The 7,664-nt window shown below is 38.9% G+C and overlaps 1 protein-coding gene across 3 annotated transcripts in view; it reads right to left on the reverse strand.

Annotated features, from left to right (window-relative positions):
- LOC126408955 (sickle tail protein homolog) overlaps positions 1-7,664 on the reverse strand; it is a 162,944-nt gene that overhangs the window by 67,014 nt on the left and 88,266 nt on the right. The gene's annotated exons all lie outside the window — the stretch shown is intronic.

The following is a 7,664-nucleotide window of genomic DNA, read 5'->3' on the forward strand; positions in this document are numbered from 1 at the left end:
ACACGGTTTTGAACAACCATCTCTTAAGGAAAGTCCCGTGTGTTTTGACCCATGCACCAGCCCAACCTGCCTCCTAATTGGAGTGTACCACCACTTCCCTCTTTATTCCCGTCAGCACATGGTCACATAATCGCAGCCTTCCAAAATATGCGGATTATGCATGAATTACTGGTTCATGAATACCTGGGATGTGTACGAATTTTGGTGCATTGTTTTTCGTGGGGAGACTACAAACACTGCATTAGAACAGCTGGATTCAAGATGTTAGTCAGGCAGTAAGCACGTTAACAAAACAACCCTATGGTGAAAAACACAAATGAAATTTACCGTGCGCCACTGAACAATAGGCTACCACAAATAATTAGGAAACATTTCTGCCAAAGAGCTCAACGGCTAAAAAAATAATAATATTACCTGTAATGACAAGTTTGTCTCACTCCCTTTTGACTTGTTTGTTTACTTTCCTTACTTCCCGTTCTCTTCTTGTGCACTGAGCTGAACTGCCAATCAGAGTGATTTCTCTCACTAATAGGCTCCGTTGGCTCTGCAGCCGATTCAACATGCTGAATCGCCAGAAAAACAGCTGACAAGAGTGCTCACAGACGGCCTGACACTGACCACTGTCAGGAATCTAAGGATTAAATTTATCAGAGTATGTGTGGGCTTAGGGTTTGTGATGTAAAATGGTGCCATTAACTTTGAGTCAAGAATGCAAAGTTGCCTGTTTGCCTGTACATCAAATTTTCAAATGTCAAGGTCAGTAGAAGTGTAAATACACAAAAGATCAATGGAAGAGAAAACAGGAATGTTACAACCAAATGAACACTCACTCTATTCTCGAGATTACTACACAGTGTTCTGTATGGGAAGCCACCATATCTGTCTTCAAGCATGTATACGATCTATATGTGGAAAATAATGAGGGAATGATCAGAGGACATTCCACAGATAAACAGGAATGTCTGAAGGTCACACCATACTGTTACTGTGTATGTGAATGGCAGAGATAAACAGAAGGCAGTGAACGTTGAAGGAGGCACTTCCTCTGTCAGCATCTTATCTGTCAGACTAGTGGGAGCAGAACAGCGTCTTGGTTTTCTGACAGAATCAGACCCTCACTGACAAAAAGCTCTCATAATCCCACTAACTGGCAGCACAGTGATAGTGTGTAATTGAGCATTTTATAAACATCCCAAACTCAGGGATAGAAAGTTGAGACATGTTATCAGGACAGCTCTGAGAACATGAAGCATGGACACTATCAAAGTCCTCCCGCAGCTTTTCTACAAACATGAACATGATGGTTGTGTATGATGAAAGGAAGATTACTCTATATGCAAGGCATTTCCTGTTGGTGATGATGAATCCAGTGTAACTTGTTTAGTTCCAGCGAGTGCCTTTCAGCACACATCCATTCATATCCCTTTGTTATAAGGACATGTTCAAAACAACATTAGCACAGTATAATAAAGGCAGTCTCCTCATTCATGTCACTCAGATCACTGTGTTGGTCACCTGACAAAAAAGTGTCTCAACTTTTGCCACACTGCAATGTGACATCATCAAGAAAAAACACTGCATTGGAAAATAAAATTCATGCAAGCGAACACACCTGGCAGATGACTCTGTAATGTGATCAGTAGGCGTGAACTAGTACATCATTACCTGTATCTGTATCTGTTCAACTGACTATATTATCTGTATCTACATCCATATTTGGAACTTGCAAAGCTTAAAACAAACATGAGTGTTGCTGGTTGGAGGGACCTGACCAGCGGTGTTAATGTCTTTGACGAAAACTATGACAAATTTTTTTCGTCAACTACCATGACAAAAACGAGACAATGACAAGCTAAAAATAGATCTTAATAATAAAAACTAAGACAAAATCTATGTTTACTTTCATAGACGAAAAGAGACGTGACAAAAATGTTAGTGGTGCACTATCTGACACTGAAAGTCGAGAACAGCCATGCCTGCAATTATCTTCTGTATACTCATTTCATCCAATTTTTTGGCTCAAAACTAGTGAATGGTGTAATTCTACTGTTAACCTCACAACTGTCAAGACACAGGATACAATCAACTTTCCATAGTAGTATAAACTGCTGTGCATGGTTTTGGTCTGTGATACGCCTTCAAACGTATGGATCCATTACTGTGCTGGCCAGAATATGGGACAATATTTTTTCTGTATACAACATTTTAAAAAGTGGGGTAATATCATATTGGAGGACAAAGCATTCACAGCAGTAAATGGACTGAGTAGAGCCAAAGAGGCCACAGTACTATAGCCATGCTTTCCAACGTTCTGGCTGCATCACAGCATGCTGAACTGCCAAGTCCATAAAATACACTGCACTCAAATTCACCACACAACAGGCTGTATGGGTTGTAGCTGCTGCAGTTGTGGGCCAATCACATGTTGCATTAAATCGAAGAACACTCCCAGTGATCAGACAGATTTTTTCCTATCTGGCTACAAAAAGGGTTGAATGCAGGTATTGTGTGACTGGAGAAGTTTTGATACAACTTGGTACTGGGTTTTCTTAGTCGATACCTTGAAGGTATGGTGTAGCCTAACGATACCCAGCCCTTTTCAGGACTCACATGGGGAAATCAAATTTTAGTGAGTGACAGAAGTTAATGCAGCACTTCAGTGCTTCTGATCTGTGTATTCATGTTCTTTGGTGTTACAAACAGATCTTGAAGAAATACCTGATCATAATCATTAGTATTATTAGACTGCAATTTGACCATATGTAATGAATAATGACTAACAGATAGAGACAGGATGAAAAGGAGGCATCTTGTGCATACGTGTTACCATGGTTACCAAATGATATGCAAAAATAGGTACTAAGCCTTATACAGATCAATTATATAATGGCTTCCAAAACAGATTCTACAATCAGCAGGTGGATTAATGGATTAGTTTTAGCTTTTGAAATCATGCTAAAATCTCGTATCTGCTCTAAGTGCATACTGCATTATGAGCTGCTTGTAACCTGAATGTTGCTAGGCTAACATGTGTTCATGTCGGTTTAGTTAGCCTAGTTTAACATACAAGACTTTCTAACGGCTCTGGTAATGTGTTTTGTTGACTAAATGTGACAAAAGCTTCTCCCAACTTGGAGAATGAGTCATCAGTCAAGCAGCCAAAAATGACAGGTGTCACACATAGTCGTGATGCAAAGCTAATAAAACTAACTGGCTGGTAATTTTATGCCTCTTGTCAAGTTGCAGTCTACATCCCTGTCTGTCGAGACTCATATAGGCTAATATATGTAGTGAAGACTTTATTAAATGCATTTTTGGCAAAATGGAAGTTATCACTATATTAACATGTTTCCAGTGAATCATTTCCAGTGAGAAACATGCTGTTTTCATTTAAAGACTGTTTTTACAGAGTGCAGAGGACTGATAGAGAGCTTCATCACATGGTGCAACAACAATCACCTGAGGCACAATATATGCAAAACCCTTGAGCCTGTGGTGGACTACAAGAGGAACAGGAGAGAACATAGAGTTGCAGCTATGACAGTTGACAATGCTTCAAATATGGGTGTTGCTGCAAAGAAGCTTCATATTCTAAAACATGGATGCATCACACACATCTTCCCCCCGTTTGCACAGAAGATTTATTCAATCAGCACAGTTTCAAGGTGGACACCCAAGATTAGTGTCACTAGTTCTGTATCTGACCAAATGTCTCTCCTTCTGTTCTTGAGATATGACGTTGAGTAATGGCCAGAAAAGTGTTTTTGCAGAACATTATGATGTCACAGTGAAGCTGACCTTTGACCTTTTGGATATAAATGTCACCACATCATTTTATTCTATTACACGTTTTTTCCTAATTAGCATATGAATTCTTGAGTTTGGGTATAAAACATGTTTTGTGAGGTCATAATGACCTTGACCTTTGACCACCAAATTCTAATCAATCCATCTTTGAGTCCAAGTAGACATTTGTGCCTACATTGATGAAATTCCCTCAAGGCCTTCTTGAGATAACACATTCACGAGACTAAGACAAACACAAGGTCACAGTGACCTTGACCTTCAACCACCAAAATCTAATCACGTCATCATGGAGTCGTAGTGGACATTTGTGCCAATTCTGAAATAACTCCCTCAAGGTGTTATTGAGATATCACATTTACAAGAACGGGACTGACAGACAGACAACCCGAAAAACATATTACCTCTGGCCTTTCTCTGGCAGAATGCCAAAAATTGCAGTTCTTTGAATGACTACTTGAGGCAGTTCCCACAGGCCACCATGTTAAAATGACCAACTTAACAGCCGAAATAAACATGTTTTACAGCCTGGTACAAAAGCAGTTTTTGTCTCTATAGCTAATTTCCCCCTTAATGAGAACTGTACAGTGGGTGAATTTCTATTTAACACACCCATTTACATTTTATTAAGGCCTAAAGTTACAAATAATTAAGGGAGGGCCACTCTATAGGCTGTCTGCCAATACTGACCCCTCGCTCCTTCACAGCTCCACCCTCTCGCCCAAATATGATCACTTCTGGCTCCAAACAACCAAGATGGCAACAGCCAAACTGCCAAACAGTTGCCAAACTTCAAAACAGGAGTCCACAAGCCAACAGGTGATGTCACTGTACAGTAGCTACATCCATTGTTTTATACAATCTATGGTGTGCCAGCTTAAAAACATGAGTGTAAACGGGCACTTGCATTCTAATCAGGCTTATATTCGGGCCATATTTCCTTTCATGTTTCATCTTGTCACCTGTACCTCTGGCAACGTACCCACATTCTAACACAGTTTCCTGGGACTGAATAGGCTAAAGACACATATTAGTGTAATCTAGTTGAACAGCCCCGATACAAGAAGTACTTAACCAAAAATATTTGAGAATAGTGAGACCAAGTATCTTCTCCAGCTGTGCATAGATGACCATTATGGTTAACATACAAACAGAGTGACAAAAAAATAACCATTACATTGCAATTCTCTAACCCAAATTTTCTGTCACTGCAGGTTAAATACATAGTTTGAAGTCCATATTAAATTGAGTACTAATACTGTGTAATTATACTATAGCAATACTATAACAATAAGTGACTTCTAATAAGACATTCAAAGCAACCAATCAGGCAAAGCCCAGTCCAGAAGTCCAGACTCCTCAACATGTCAGTCTGAAATCAATCCAGACAAACATAAATAGTAAGAGAATGTCATGTTATAATTATGGGTCAAACAGAGGTGACATATTTGTTGCTGATAGGCCCAGAGGCAGCTGCATCACTTCTTTGGTACAACGTGTTTACTGTGGCCTTGTTGAACCTGACTCTTTATATCGCTCCTACACACAGACCACTGTCTGTTCACAGGGGTCATGCTGAGTGCAGAGCCACAGCAGTTTGCTCAGGGAGAACTCCTTTGTGATAGAACAGAACATTTACTAACAGCATCTCCTATAAGTTGACCTAGTAATGGTCGATTTAAGATTCACTGGGTAATATTTATTCATGTCACTTGTCTTGCTCTGTCTCCTGTCATTGTCTTTATGCAGCTCCAGGGAACATCTTATTTGCTGCTGTCTGTTGAAAACCTCCTGCTTTACTTCATGCTTTCAGGTAAATCAAAGATATTATTGTACCTACTCTGAGTTCAGAATTTTAGTGAGGAACAGTTGAACATTTTGCAAAGTACAGTTATTTGCTCTCTTTTCAGTGAGCTGTTTGGAAGGCTATTAGTCTCATGTCTGTGTGTTACTGTTAAGTGCAGAGCTGAGGTCAGGACATGGTTAATCTATCTTAGCATAAAGACTGAAAACAGAGGGAAGCAGCCAGCCTTGCTGTGTCCAAGCTCAAAAGTACACATACCCACACCTCTAAAGCTCACTAATTAACAAACTGGTGTCTCAATTGTCTAATCTGTACAAAAACAGAAATATATAAATCACAATGTATGGTTTTATGAGGAGTTAAATCTTGGAGCTATTTCGGTTTTCAAAGCCACTTACAATATTTCTCCTCACACACTAATATAGAAGAAGCACTGTGGGGTTCAGTGTTTTGCTCAACAAGACTTTGACATCTTGACAGAGGGGGCTTGGGATTGAACCAGCAACAACTAGGGCTGACAGCCAACATTTATTACAACCTGAGCAAGAAGTTAAGTATTTACAACCATGGAAGTGGCCTCATGAGTGTAACTGTCAAACACATGGAATATCTCTCATCTTAAAAGTGGATGTAGTGACAAGAACAAAAATCAAAGAGATAAGAGAGGTTGACAAAATAGATACGGGAAAATAATATTTCCTGTACATTTTCACTTGTAAATTCCACATATACTGTACTTTTTCTATATCATGATATATATTTAAGAGATGGGGTGGGTGATATATCAAATTAACTTGATGTATCGCAGCTATTTCCATGTGGGATGTATAAAATGACCATATTGCAAACATTGAATATAAACTGTCATGTCGTTCTTTTTAAGGGTTGCATTTTGTCACCAACTGCGGCTTGCAAATATTATTAATATATAGCATGGAGAGGCGTTAGTTTGTTTCCAGCCCTGCATATCCACTGGCTACACTGGAAGCCCTACTGTAGAAATACTGCTGGTTGCCCAGAGGCTTATCATCATCAGACCAATAACTGACAGGGTTTCCATATTACAATTAGGCCGGTCCCGATAATTACTTTTGTTGAACAATATATTGTCCCTGAAATAACAGTAATAAATGATATTATTGTCATTTTCATACCATTTTAGTTGAGATATTAATATAATAGCATAATAATGCAGGTAGACCCTTTCAAAGAGCAATGATCTTTTAATTCCACCAGAAATGACTGCAAACCAATCTCAGCATTTTTCTATTTATTCAGCTTAGGGGCTGTAAATAAAACACATCCACATCCAAGTTTTCTAATAACCAGGAAAACCCTGCTGTTTATTCTGGCATTATGTCGGCTAATATGTTGATGACATTCTTATGTAAACACAACAGTTAATATTGTACTATACTTGGACATGACCTGGGTCATTTTTGCTGACCTCAATAAATCAATAACAGAATTGTGGTAAGAGGCCAAAAAGAATTGTGCTTATATTGTTATGAATGTAAAATTATCATTAAAGTAGGCTAAACCATTTTAATCCAACTTAATACATTTTGAAGTTAACTAATTTACTGAAATTTACTGTGATATATAATTACAGTGCACACATACAGTGGGGTCTCCAAGTAGTCAGGTACGTTCAAAATACTAATCTGTTTTATGTGGCGCGTTGTTTTGCATTCTTAGATAAATTCATAATGTTCCTGTTTTAAAGTCACATCAAAATCTTATCAGCCATGTCTGAAACATAGTTTCTGCTCACCGTATCAACACTGCAGGATTCATTAGTTTTCTCTGGACCCCTCCCAAATCTGACCACTGATGTAAAATCCAGAATTGAATTTAAAATCCTACTGTTAACTTATAAAGCTCTAAATGGTCAAGCTCCATCATATCTTAGTGAGCTCATAGTGCCATATTATCCCACCAGAACACTGCGCTCTGAGAACACAGGGTTACTCGTGGTCCCTAAAGTCTCCAAAAGTAGATCAGGAGCTAGAGCCTTCAGCTATCAGGCTCCTCTCCTGTGGAATCATCTTCCTGT

Source organism: Epinephelus moara, chromosome 21 (genome assembly GCF_006386435.1).
Source record: "Epinephelus moara isolate mb chromosome 21, YSFRI_EMoa_1.0, whole genome shotgun sequence".
NCBI lineage: Eukaryota > Metazoa > Chordata > Actinopteri > Perciformes > Serranidae > Epinephelus > Epinephelus moara.